The sequence below is a fragment of the Dipodomys merriami genome, unplaced genomic scaffold (assembly GCF_024711535.1).
Source record: "Dipodomys merriami isolate MVZ:Mamm:240054 unplaced genomic scaffold, mDipMer1.0.p SCAF_838, whole genome shotgun sequence".
Taxonomy (NCBI): domain Eukaryota; kingdom Metazoa; phylum Chordata; class Mammalia; order Rodentia; family Heteromyidae; genus Dipodomys; species Dipodomys merriami.
The window spans coordinates 173,435-188,063 of record NW_027206444.1 but is presented as its reverse complement, the minus strand read 5'-3'; the positions used below and the strand labels follow the sequence as shown (position 1 = coordinate 188,063).

Genomic DNA, 14,629 nt, shown 5'->3' with positions numbered 1-14,629 from the left:
TTGTATAAAGTTAACATTACTACTTACTTAGTGTTAGGATTTCTAAAATGGTTAGAGTAAAAGTTCTGTTCATTCACACTTTTAAGACAACATTGTCCATTATGACCAAGTGAGATATTTTAAACTTTTTATTTGTGGTCCTTAATGGTGGTGCTGGGGAATCAAGTTCTTAGCTTCATGTGTCTTAGTCTACTGTGTGCCTCTGAGCCTGATGTGACCTATGGTTTTATTTTCAATCAACTGGAATAAAGAAAAAATTCCCTAGGAAGGATTTAACACTTGGTTACTTTCTCCACTATCTCTCACACACATAAAAGTAATATAATTCTACACTGACAGAAAGTGGTGTTCTTATATTTTATTTATTAGTAGTAACTTTTTGTTTTTTGTAGCCCCACTCTTCATTATGTTTTGCCCATTTGCTATCCCTCCTTCCCATAAAACTTGACTAGATCAACTGGAAACTCACTTCTAGTCAGCCTCCTCCTTAAAAAGCTCAACCTTAAATAACCTACCCCCTGGTAGCCCTGCTAAAAACTTTCAAAGGCCTGACTGCAAACAGACTCCTTCCTGAAAGCCCTCCTCTGCTTTAGGGAAATCCCTCTTCCACTCCACCCCTTCCTGGAATCCCTGCTCTGCACCACCAGAAACCAGGCCACATCCATATCTCCTTCTATGGCCCACCTTGCTGCAATAGAACCCCGCCTACACCAGGCTCCTCCCTCAAATTCCCACCTCGTCCACCAGATGAGATCCGCCCCTAACTACTCTAGTCCCTCATAGTCGCATTGCTCCCATATCCTAGTACCTCCAAACTCCTCCCTTCCCTTTCATACCCCATCCCCAACCAGCCTTCTCACTCCAGCCCCCCTGGATTCATCAGAATCTCTGCCCATAACTAGCCTACTTGAAAGAGGCCTAATCTCTCAGACACAGCCCTGAAACTACCTCTTCCCACAAAGCCCATTATGCTATAACAAAAACCCTTCATCTCCCTATAACTGCCCTTGAAGCCCTGCTTTGCTTGGCCAGAAGCTTCTCACACAGCCCATTTCCTTCCTGGAAAGGAAGCACTGCTCCACCACAAGCCTCTTTACCTCCCATATATACTCTCTCAGTGCCCTGACTTGCTCTCCAGATAAACCCACCCCCCCTTGGCTCCTCCCTCAGTTCCACATCCTACTCCACCAGATACCCTGCCCACAATTATCCTACACCACTGTAGTTCTTACATTCCTTCTCAAAGCCCCTCCTCCAACTAGCCCCATGGCTCCAAATCCTGCCCTGCTCCTGAAAAACTCCACTAGAAAACCCCCACCACACTATGCCATTTCTGGACACCCACATTGCTCCACTGATAACCACTGTTCCAGTTGACCTCCTTCTGGAAGCCTAGAAAACCTCCCCCACACTCTCCCATCTCTCGACACCATCATTGCTTCACTGGAAACCACTGCACCAGTTGGCCTCCCTCTGGAAGCCTCACTAGACTCAACTTTAAATCCCAGTCCCTTCATAGACCCTTTTGGAAGGTTGTTTTGCCCTGCTGGAAATCATGTCCATAGTCCATGTCCTGCCTTACAACATTGAAATACCCATTCAACCTCACTCCTCTTTTCGAAGTGGTAACTGGCAACACCAGAAACCCCATCCTAACTAGTCTAGTGCACTGGAATTTATCACTGCTCTCACAAAGCCCTGGTCCTGAAAAACGCCTCCATACATTGTGACTACATCCTGCTCTACTGGAAACCCCACCTCCACCCTAACACACTTCCCAAAGGACTGCCATTCTCCATGAGAAACCCCGCCCCTTACTAGCCTATGTCTTCCTAGTACACCCTGCCCTCTCAAAGCCACACCCTGAAAAGCCACTCCCTCATAGCTCTGCATTCCTACTCCAGAATCCCCACCTTCTGTCAACCTCTTCCCTCCATTCCCTGCCCTGCCTTATGGAAAACCTCACCCTACATGTCCCACAAGGGCTCACAGTGTTCCACCAGATCCCTTCCTCTAAGTAACCTCCTCCTTTGTAGCCTTGTTCTTCCTTCTCAAAGCCCTGTCCCAAACAGCCTCCTCCCCAGTGACCCCACCTTCTTCCAATGAAAACCTGTCCACCTGACAGCCTCCATCCTAAATCCCACCTACTGCAGAAGACACCCCTCTTCTAACAAGTCTAGTCCTTGCTGTTCCCTCCCTGATGTCTCAAAGCCCTACACAGACTGGCCTTTGCCCTCAAATCCCTGTCCTGTTCCACCATACAGGCTGTGCCAATACCAACTCCTCCCTTAAACCAGACAGAGCTCCACCAGAAACCCCATACCACCTCATCTATGAAGGTCTCATCTAATAACTATTATTACAAATGTGATTTTGAACATATCTGGGAAAATAGAAGTTCCAGCCTCCAGCTGGGCTCAGTCATAGAGAAGGATTTGTGCCTGGTTTTGACTTTTCAGCTTGTCCTGACAATGTAAAGTGCTCTTGTCTAAAACTGGATAAAAATCAGGCCAGTTTAATTTCAGGTGACTCCCCCCCCTAGCCTTCCTCCAACAGAAGGGATGCAAAAGACCAATTTTTGAAATGCCTTGCTAAATTAGCAAGCCCTGGGAAAATGAAGCTCAACAAAGTTACTTAGATTAAAATAAATACTGTCTTAAATTTTTCTTTCAAAACTTTAAAATGTACATATAACTGATTTTGATTTTTGCGTGCTTAAAAATCTGAGTGTGTTTTGTATGTGCATGTGAACATGTTCATGATAGAAATTATCAGCATGCTGTAACAATTGGCTGAGTTTAAGTTTAAAGTTCCAAAGGTTATGAGATTTGATCATTACTAAAAATTTTTTAAAGCATTTTCACATTGTTTGAAATAGCTTTTTAAGGATTCTTTAACTTAAAAATTAGAAAATCTGGTATTTTAGAATGCATAAAGCTGTTTACACTGTAATCAAGATATCTGGCTTAACAAAAAGGAGAAATTTAGAAGCCAACAGAAGACCTATCGTTAGGAGTGAAGGATGAACAGGCAGAAGTGCAGTTCAGCTGGTCATGCATGGTGGAACAGGCCCTGGGAAGAGTCCATGCATCGTGAATTAGGGCAAGTGGGCACAAACACAGTTCAACTAAATCTAAAGAGTCGGATTGGGTGTGTGCCCATTCCACAGGAAGGGCCAAGTGGCCCATTTTTATTCTGCCCCTTTTCCCTACAGATAGACACTGGAAACATGATGGTATAAATGAGTGATGTGAAGATCTGATTAACATTGCTAAAACTGCCCCTTGGATGTGTTAAAATTAAAATTAAGAAGGCCTTAAAAAGAGGATCAAAAATTTTATTTGTATAATGTGGTTTGCTCTCTGATATTCTGCCATTGGATATGTTATTTTTAAGGCATAAAGGTGTTAAGTCTAGCTTCTTGGTACAGTGATGATTCTAATTTTTGCATTGAGAAAAAAATGTTATTTGAGCTTAAAAGTTTTCATGTGTATTTGTTTAAAAACAAGCAGCCAAAAGGAAATGAGTGACACCTAGCCTCGAGAGTTTAAGGGGTTTTTCAAAATGCAACTAAAAACTAAAGTATAGAATATTAAAACAGAGATGAATAGGAGGCTTACATGTTAGGAATGGATTTCTGTATATAAAGTTTAAAAGTAAAATTGTTCTAAACATTTGCCTCAAAGTACAAAAAGGAAAAATTAGGATTACCAAAGTTATTGCTTAATTCCTATTTCAGTTTGGTCTCATAGGTTTTTTCTTTTTTTTCCGTAACAGATCCCAGCAGATCCACAAAAAGGAGTGAGGATTCTTGGAAGTTTGTCAGATGTAACTTTGGCTCTTAATAAGTTTCAGGTAAGAATATGCTTAAAAGCTACTACTATGTTGACTGCCTTTTTGCTTTTAATTGGAGTAAAATGGCCTTTTATGAGACTCATTGATCTGAAAATTGGTTCAAATCCAGCCTGGGAAGATGAAGGTCTCTGTGAGAATGTCACCTCTACTCAGCCAGCAGAAGGCAGAAAGAGTAAGCAGACCTGCTTTAGGATTCAATGTGGCAGAGTGCTAACCTTTAGCTGTAGAGCTGAGGGACAGCACTCAGGCCCCAATTTCAAGTCCAGCAACCAACTAAGGGAATTGCCATTGAGGCATTCTTTCCAGTGTGGAGAAGACACTCCTTGGACGAAAGTAATGGAGGAGCATCCAGAGACCGTAAGCCACTGCTTAGAAGGCAGAAATAATGTCAGATCCTTGAGTCATTTGTGCATGGCCCTTCACAAATTGGTCAGAGCCAGGAGGTCATGGGAAGATAGTTTGTAAGCATGTCTATGACTGAAAGGGACAGGAACTTGTCAGTCATCTGTGATATTAGTAAAAAGCTAAGGTTGCAAAATGTGGAGGATAGTTTAAATCCCAAGCCCTGTATGTGCCAAAAGCTCTAATTGGCAGTAACTTTTGAGCTGACACAAGCTACATGAAATTGATCTTCTCAGGAAAAGTTTGTAAACCTGAGAGTGTGTTTCTATTGATATCTGTCTGAAGGCCTGCATAGGTATCTCAGACATTGTTAGGATTACTAGAGATCACGTTCCGAAGCCATTCATAAAGATCCTTTTGCAAACCAGAAGACTAAAGAAGCTTCACTGCTGTAGCCAGAAAAATGGTCTGTGCATTTGTCAAAAGGTAAAATATTGTTCTTAATGACATCTAACCCTGGTAACCTCTTTGTAAAATAGGCTAAGTTTATAGGTTCCTGGCTAGGTAGGATCAACACTCCTGAGTCAGCTTCAAGAAGTCACAGAAGATGAATCTTTGTCCATCATCCCTTATTAAGAACAAGGGAAAATATTCACTTTTTAAAAAATATGGCAAAATAGAAGGAAAAGGCATGGGAAATAATAGTACAGGCCTGAGTCCTCTATATCTGCTTAGAAAATCCTAGCTTTATTAAAAGATCTATTTGTTTAAAAAGTTGTCATCTTGGTAAATTGTGCTGGGCTATTGTGTAAATTGTCTTAAAAACTAGTGGAGTCACAGCCTGCCAAGCGTATGCAATGTATCCTTACCAGTCTATGTAGGAATTTGCAGTCCAGCACGAGGTGTGACAGTCCCTTGGAGCCACTGAGAGACCCTGCTGCTGTTGCTGCACATCCTAATGTGTAAAGTTCAACAACAGCCTGACAGTTACCTGGAGGAAATCTACATCATCATCCAGATTACCTCCACCGTGGTAAAGGTAGACTGCACTCCTGACTGATTCCATCACCTGAAAATGCTTCCCGGTTGAAAGCTGCTACAACTAAGATTGTGTGGGACATTCACTTGGTAATATGCAGTAATTCTCTATACTCCCACAGTAGATATTGGGAACGAGGATATCACTGGCTTGCCTTAGCCTTTGCAGTCTAAAAGCCACACAAATACATTAGTTTTTATTCATCCTAACTTCAATTCAACTCATCTTTCTAAAAATAGTTTTTAGTTTCACTCATTATCTTGTCTTTATTGTAAACCTAATCCTAACCCTCACCGTAATCATACTCTAATCTTATTATTAGCAGTTTTCTATTTCACATTCATCCTAATTCTAACTCTATTTGTTATTCGAAGATTTACTTTGTTTGACCCTAAATTTTCCATTTCCCTAATGCTTACACTAAGCCTAGCTGGAACTAAAACCTAACTTTCACCCTAATGATAATCCAATTCTAATGTTTAAGAAAAATACTTTCGTTTTTAATCTTTCTAATGAATACTCCAGTTTTCACTCTGGAAATAAGTTTCAGTTTGCCCTAATTCTCACAAATTTTCTGACTCTACCTCGAAAGTTATCTTGTTCCCTAACAGAAGCCATTATATTACTTGTCCTCACATTCTCTTACCAGGAAAAATACTGTAGTTTCCATTGATTCTAACTTTTTCTGAACCACTGTCTCTGAAAACAGTTTCAGATTTACTTACCATCTAGTCCATTACTTAACGCTAACTCTTAACCTAAACCTGTCTGGAAAACTCTCATTAATCACTACAAGAATGATCACTGAGAAATAAATGTAATGATAATGTTCTAGTTACTATTCAGCCTCATATATTTGCTTCTACTTGTTAGTGAACACAATTTTATACTAAAAGCTTTATTATTCGTAACAATAAATATAATCAGAAGAAAATACTGACCCTAATCTTAATCCAAATTATATGACAATACTAACACTAACACAAGTACACTAGTTTTCACTCATCCTTCCAAACATAGGTTTCAATTTTTCCAATATCTTAGTCATTTTCTAACCCTAAACGTAATCTTTCTTAACTGGAACATTGAGAATAACCATCAGCCTAATTGTGAGTAGATTCTAACACTAATAGCAATACACTAGTTTACATTCATTCTAATTCTTACCAGGCTTATATTAAAATTTACCTTCAATTAGACCCTCATTTTTTTTTCTCCTTCACTCTAAGCCTAACCATGTCTGGAATCCTAACCATTACCTTGACACTAATCCTATCCCAATTCTAAAATTTATGAAAAATGCTCATTTTGTGCAATCCTAACTGAAATTCCATTGGTAATTCTTGAAATAAATTGTAGGTTTTCTGTAAACCTTACAGATTTTTCACTCTTAACTCTGAATATATTTTGTTCCATAACAGGAATCATTATTCCCATTGATCTCAAATCTTGATTTTATGAAATACTTCCACTATCCCAGCTTTTCCTGAATTCCTAGAACCTAAAAAACGGTTCAGCTTTACTTAATATTTAACATTTCTTTTTTTTTTCCTTTTTGTCAGTCGTGGGGCTTGCACTCTGGGCCAGGGCATAATCTCTGAGTTCTTTAGTCCTAGGTGTGCATTTAACCAATTGAGCCACAGCACCGCTTTTATGTTTTATAGTGGTTAATTTGAGATAAAAGTCTCATGGACTTTCCTGCCTGAGCTACCTTTGAACTGCGATGCTCAGAAAATTGCTTCCTGAGTAGCTAGGATAATAGGTGCGAGCCACTAGTTTAACCCATTTCTTTACTCTATCCTCAACTCCGGTTAACCAGAAACCTAATCCAAATCACATTCTGATTTAACATCAAATGGTTAATGTAAAGAAAATTGTCTAGATTCTATTCAATCACACATTTTTTTTGGCTTCTAATTCTAATTGGGAAACTAAAATTCACCTTAAAGCTTATCCTTCCCTAACCCTAACTGGAACAAAAAAGTATCTCACACTTTAAACCAAATTATATCTGAATGTTGAAAGTAACACAGACTGGTTTTCATTCATTCTTTTTAAAATATGTGACTGTTTTACACAATGTCTTACATGTTTTTCTCATCCTAACCCCGTTCTAACTAGCACAACTTTCCTAATCCTAAGCCTACATATAACCGAATCATCATGTTAGTAGCAAGCCTCTTTTTTCATATTTATCCTAACTCTTGCTCAGCGTGTAGGTCTAACTTTTACTTGCATTTTGAACATAAATTTTTAACTGTTTTTCTATGTCCTGTCAGGTTTTATTTTTCATTATTTTTAAAATTTTTATTTTGTTGAAAAGATGATTTAAAGAGGGATTAGTTACATATAAAAGGTAAGGAATACGTTTCTTGTTGAGCATTGTTACCCCTTCCTTTCTTGTTCTCCCACTATCCCGTCCCTCCCCACTTCTCATACCCTTCCCTTCCCATGGTATAAACTTCATTTTCAACATAGTGTCTTGTGAGTATCATTGTTGCAATGGGTCATCCTGTGATGAACCTAAATTTTCTATTTCTCTAATCCTAATTCTAATTCTGTCAGAGATCCTAACCCTAACCATAATAATAATGATAGCTCAATACAAAAGTTAACAAAAGATATTCAGGTTTTTATTTATTCTATTAACTCACTGTACATCTTGAATTAACTTGCAGTTTAGCTTAAATCTTCCAAATTAGTTTATATGCACATATATAAAGATGTAATTTTATGTGAAAAACAGAAGATCTTTGGAGGAAGGTGTAATGAGAAAGAAATAGAGGGAATATAATCAAATACCATTAAAGATTTTATGGAATTGTCACTTCTGACAATTAATATCTATTAGCAAAATAACTAAAAATTAATAAAGAACACACTGCATTCTAATGTTCTTTAAGAGAGCCATGCTCTATCTTCTGAAAAAAAACTCGTGTTAGATAAACTTTGTCCATGCATAATTTATATTGTTTGCCAATTATTTAACTTAATGAATAAAAATTTATCGAATAAGATTCCGTGACAAAAAATATAAAACAGTTACTTAGCAATTGTTTGAGAAAAAGTTATTGTCATGAGTTTTAAGAAACGGAATTGCTATTTCCCTACAAAACAATGACTTAGGTTTACTAATCTAGTATTTGTAGTAAGTTTAGAGAACATAATTGGCATGAAAAACAACTAACTGTACATCTTGTTTCTTGAATGAGTGCTATTTTAAACATTGTCTTTTATTCAAATAAATACTTAAGTTTACATTTCAAAATAAGTTCAATTTTATCTCCTTTCAGAACAAGTACTTACCCTGAAATTAAATGTACTAGCATATTCAGGTATTTAGAAAATAAATTTTCTATGTTTTATATATAGCTCTACATATTCAGAATGACATGATTTTTTTATTCATAAATGTCTAACGTCAGATTTTTGTTTCATCAATATAAATTGTCCCATGAGGTTGTAGTGAAGGCTCCAGTAACCAGAGTGGTCAAAACCATTTCCTGAATTTGAAATTTTATATCAAATCATTTTTAAGCTTTGATAATATCATTTATTGTCTCTTCAGAGCAATTAATCTAAAATAAATACTACTTTTAAACATTTCACTCACATTGTAAAGAATATTAACATAGGTCAAAAAAAGACTAATTATTCCAGACTCATCATATTTGGTGATCTTAGTGTGAAGAATGCAGAGAGTAGAAGGTCCTTATACTCAATAAATAGTTTTGGTTAAATTAAATCATATATCTGGATTTCTAATTTGGAGGTTAATCACATGGAAACAGGAAAACAATAAAAAAAAAAGTACTTTGGGATCAACAGAAAAAGATATTTGTGCATGTACCACAGTTGCTTTATTTGTTTGTAGGTGAACACTGGACTTCGATTTCTATCTTAGCTGTTGTTGTGAATAATGTGCATAACAATGAATTACAGATGTATTTATGAGTTACCCAGAGAGAAATAATCACACGATTGGTGGGACAGATGATATTTCAACATTGCATTTCTTTAGAAAACTGCATACTACTTTCTACAACGAGAACACTAACCTGTATTTTGACCAAGAGTGTCGAAAATTTCCTTTTCTCCACATTGTCGCCAGCCAACATTATTACATTTTGAGTTTTTTTAAAGGGCAGGTTTTTACTGTGTGCAGTACCCAAGACTGGCCTTAAACTCAAATCCTTTTACTCCAAACTCCAATCACTTGGAATTACCAGCCTTTACCTCCACACCTGGTTCCTTGGATCTTTTTGATAAGAGTTATAATAGTTAAGAAGTAGTATCAAAGTAATTTTGAATTGCATTTCTCTAGTGACTTCTGTTCACAAAGCATTAAGCCAGCATTGAAGTTATATTAAATACAAATTTGTAAATCCACAGGCAATTTTCAGGGCTTTTTGGAAAACATGTCTATTCAGAACTTTTGTCCATTTTTAATCAAGTTTCTTGTTAATCTCATCTTTAATCTCTCTATAGAAAATCAATAATTAATTCAAGGTAGTAGAAAGGAAAAAATTAAGCAGCTCCTAAAATTTTTAAATTTTTAATAACATGATATTGCTTAAATCATTTTCTGTTAACGCTTGAGACTATATAACTCAATTTAGTTAGACCTTTTACAAGTCTATATATATTTTATTTATTTTACTTTGATTGTTCTTTCCAAAGCCTGTACGACTAATTTCACTTGCTTTCTTTCAGTCTCATGTAGTTCAGATTTCAAACTGAAGAATAAATGGAAGGAAGCAAACAAAAAATACAGTTCCCCTCATCTGATGATGCCTCTACAAGAATGAGGAAAGTTTTCATCCTTCTAAGGACCTATGATAAAATATCAAAAAGACAATTTATTCTTCTAGGTCTTCCTTATCTTTGCTATGTAACTTAAATGATGTAAAACACAATATACTGCTCAGATACTTTTATGTTTTATCAGGTTTGCACATTTTTATATGGATTTCACCTCAGTCTACAACATTCCTTCATTGTTCTGTCTCTGATATTTTTACACTATCACGACATAAGATAACCATTTTGATTTACAGCATGAGAAGTTATCCACCTGGCTTCCTTGGAAGCTGAGCATGGTCAATAGATATTACTTCTGGTTGCTAACACTACACGTAATGGTTTCTGTACTACTTATCATATTCTATTTAGTATTTAAAAAAGAATGCTGGGTAAACTCAAAGTTCATTCATAGGTTTATGTTAAGTGTTTCACAAATTTTATTCTCTTACTTCTTAAGATAACATTTGGTATAATGCTAATGTTATTACCATTGTAGTGTTGGGGAAATTGTAGTAAAAGACTATAAGTGCATGGCCCAAAGATACACACAGTGAGGAAGGAAATGAGTCAAAGTTTCCAAAAGTCTTTCAGCAATACCAAAAAGGTGGGTAAAATCTCTCCATTCTCTTATGCTCTCAATTCAATATTCATATTTTCCAAGAAATAATAGCATAGCAAATATTTCCCATGGTGATTGTTTTCTGTCACATTTTGTCTTCAACACAGACTGTGTTGGTGACAATGGGTTTTCATGCACAGAGCTGAGCTTACAAAATGAGGTCCAAAGACAGCCAAATTTCTTCTGTCCCACAGTTCCAGTTTCTTTTTTAAAAAGTACTAAAACTTTTAAATATCATCACTTACTATCTTTTAATAATCCCCAAACGAATTAAATTGACATATAATCACTCAAAAGGCTTTCAAATTAGGTGATGATAAAACAGTCCCCCATGAAGTAAATTTTCTTTTACTTTTAAAATTGTTCTAAAAGCCTTGTGCTGGCTGGTCACACCTATAATCCTATCTACTCTGAATATTTGCTCAGGAGACTGAGATCTGTGGATAACACTTGGGAGCCAATCAGGGCCAAAAAAAACTTCATGAAATTATTTTTCAAAATGTTTAATGAACTAGCAAAGAGCCAAGAATTGAGATGTAGCTTATATCGCAGCTCACCAATCTAGATAAGAAAGGCCTAGCAAGGCCTTGAAGCCCTGATTTAAATTCTGAGCATTCCAATATATATGCATGGTGTTTGTTCGCATGCACATGTGTGTATGCTTGTGCGCTGCCGCACTCACACACACACACACACACACACATTTATTCAAATTACCTTCATATCAGTTTTCTGAATTAATTTCTTTGTTAACAATATTATATGGGTAAAATAGAGGAAATAAACTCTTCCATCTAAGAACATTTTTATATGTTTTTTATGGTAATAATACTGTGCAGAAGGGTCACATTTACATGAACAAGGAAACTAGTAAGTTTCCTAACAAGCATTGTTACCTCCTCCTTTATATTTCCCCTACCATCCCTTCCCTCCCACCTCCACAAGTACACTCCCCTCCCCCTTCCTTCCTCCTCCTAAATTGTAAAGTTCATTTTTAAAAATAGTGTCTTGTGCATCTCATTGCTACAATGGGTCAAGCTGTATCACTATTTGAGCATTTTTTCCCTTCCCCTCCCCAAATTAGAGAAGCATACATACAAGATGTAAGTGTACCAACTTCAAATACAGAGAAAACAGGGGTTATAGTGTGGGGAGAAACATACAATAAACAAAAAAAATGACATCACACATTATAAGTACGTTATAAACAATAGCAAGAAACAAAAAACCACTTGTGTTCCTATCTTGGGGTTCAATTTCTTTAACATCAACTTATCTGGTTATATGCACATATCTTTTGAATTTTCTGCTTATCCCAGACATACATTCGTTATTGAAAATAAGGGAAATCATGGGACCTATATTTCTTTGGACTTGGCTTACTTCACTCAATAATTTTTTTTCAAGTCTTTTCATTTCCTAACAATTTGGGCGATGTCATTCTTTCTGATGGAGGCAAAGAATTCCATTGTGTATATATAACACATTTTCTTGATCCATTCATCTAATGGGGGCATCTGTTTTGGTTCCATATCTTAGCTATCATAAATAATGTTGCAATAACCATAGTTGTGCTGGTAGTTGTAGTATGGTCTTTTTTATGATCATTTGGACAAATCCCCAAAAGTGGGATTACTGTATTATAGGGGAGTTTTATATGGAGTCTTCTGAGGCACCTCCATACTGCTTTCCAAAGTAGTTGAACAAGTTTACACTCCCACCAAGAATGCGGTACGGTTCCCTTGTGGCCACATACGTTTCAGCATCTGTTGCTGTAAAAATATGAAACGCTCCAAGAGTTTGCATGTCATCCTTGCCCAGCGTGCATGCTAATCTTCTCTGTATGGTTCCAATGTTAGTGTATGTGATGCTAAATTGAGCACAGAACAGTTTTTATATATAAAGTATAACTTTTAATTGATTTTATTAAGCTAGGCAATTCAACAAAAAGTAAGTTCAAAAGAATTGTTGTGAAATTATAGAATCATGTATTTCTTACATAAGCACACATTAAAGAATAAAATCAAGATAGACATGCCAAAAACAAAATAATTCCAGATATTTGTAGTTCAAGAGATTTGGAGGAGGAGAAATTCAATTATTCTATACAAGGCACCTGTCGAAATGAACATTGCAGCAAGTGTTAAGGTTTGTTAAAAGTTTTAATGTTTTAAATATGCTTAATTTTGGGATTTTGCTTATATATGCCAAAAATAGGACTGTTTGGCAGGTATAAAACTTTTCTGTAAAGTATTTAAGATTTATGATAGCAGACATTAAGTACTAAGTATGTACATTTTAGAGTTTATGGAAACTTTATTAATGAGAAGTTGCAAAGTCTTTGTGTAAAGAAGCAGAGTGAAGAGTGACAACTTTAACTACACAGTTTCTGTTAAAACTTTAGTGATTCCTTACTTTATTTGTTAGCAAGGAATAAATGATGATATAAGCCATAATGTACACATGTATGTTACTATTCACACACATACATATTCTCATGTATACATGCACACATGGAGAAAGACACATAATTACAGCCAACACAAGTTTCACCAGTTGTTGAATATGCCTTAAAAGGAATACTTGGAACAATACATGTTGAAGATGTATTTGTCCCTAAGAGTTGATTTTCCACTCCTCTTATCTCTTAAAACTGGTAGTGTTAGAGAGATTTGACTTTCAAAATGCAGTACAAGTGATAACAAGTGACTTGGAAACATCAGTAAGTATAAGTCATATGGTGTCTCCCTGCTCCTCATGGAATGCTTACTCTTGTAGACATTCTCAGCAACCAATGTAGCAGGAGAATACCCTGGTAAAGAGTAAAGGTATAAGGCTTTAAATAGCATCCTTACTTGAGCTCTTTTTCCAACAACCAGCATGAATTCCTAGGCAGATGAATGAGTCCTCAGAAAACTGGACTCTACATATACATTTAACTAACCCATGTGAAAATTCCTAGGTGAGAAATGCTGACTGAGGTCTTGCTGATTAGCTGGCAAAGAAAATAAGAAAAAAAGGAAGTATTTTTAATGTTTTAAAGTTTGAGAATAATTTGTAACCTGTCAATAAATGTGTAGAACACAATTATACCAACTGACGAAAAAATGATGGCATTTCATTTATGTGCTCTTGGACTTGGGCAGTGATTTTATATGTGTCTACACAAGTAGAATCAGCATAAATCAAGCCAGCATTTCTTCATTTAAGATATAAGGAAAGGATACTGGTTGACCCATTGTAACAATGAAATATACAAGACATTCTAACAGAGGATGGGTGAAGGGGGGAGGTGGAGAGGTGTGAAGGGAAGGGATGGTAGGGGAAAAACAAAGGAGGGGGTAACAATGCTCAATAAGAAATGTACTCATTACCTTACTTATGTAAATGTAACCACTCTGTACAGTATTTATAATAAAAATATATGTTAAAAAGATACAAGGAAAACTTCTGTACTTACATGAAGTTGTATTTGTCACTCAATATAAGTAAGGTATTGGTTTTAGGACCACAGGCTTATTACTTTGGATACTCAAAATCTCTACATGAACACAGCATATTATTTACATCAGAATCTGCCCACAATCTAGCGCAGAATAATTGTTATGAGAATTTTTACTACATTCTATATTTGTAATGAAAACTAAAAGTATATGCAATATAAACAGATACAATTTTTTTCAGATAAATTTTGTATGCAGTTTGTGGATGGAATTTGGAGAGCAATTTTGAAAAGCACAAATTGCATCAAAAAGACCAGTCTGAAAATTGTAACAAGGAGCTAATACAGCATCATTGAATAGTATGGAACTCCAAGGAGAAGTACTTGAATTGAGACAATATCAGAAAGTGTAACAACCCAAGGTCTTTTTAGAGATGCAGCTGCTAGATTTCTCATGTAGAGCTTTCATAACAATTTGTGAAGCACAAATCAGAACCTCACTGAAGTGTAGAAGGTTTTCCCTCAACTT

At 36.2% G+C, this 14,629-nt stretch overlaps 1 non-coding gene across 1 annotated transcript; it reads right to left on the bottom strand.

Annotated features, from left to right (window-relative positions):
• Window positions 1-12,434: 12,434 nt before the first annotated feature.
• Window positions 12,435-12,541, bottom strand: LOC138819959 (U6 spliceosomal RNA). Its single transcript, XR_011369708.1, has one exon. It is a non-coding gene; the product is annotated as a U6 spliceosomal RNA (small nuclear RNA).
• Between the last annotated feature and the right edge of the window lie 2,088 nt (window positions 12,542-14,629).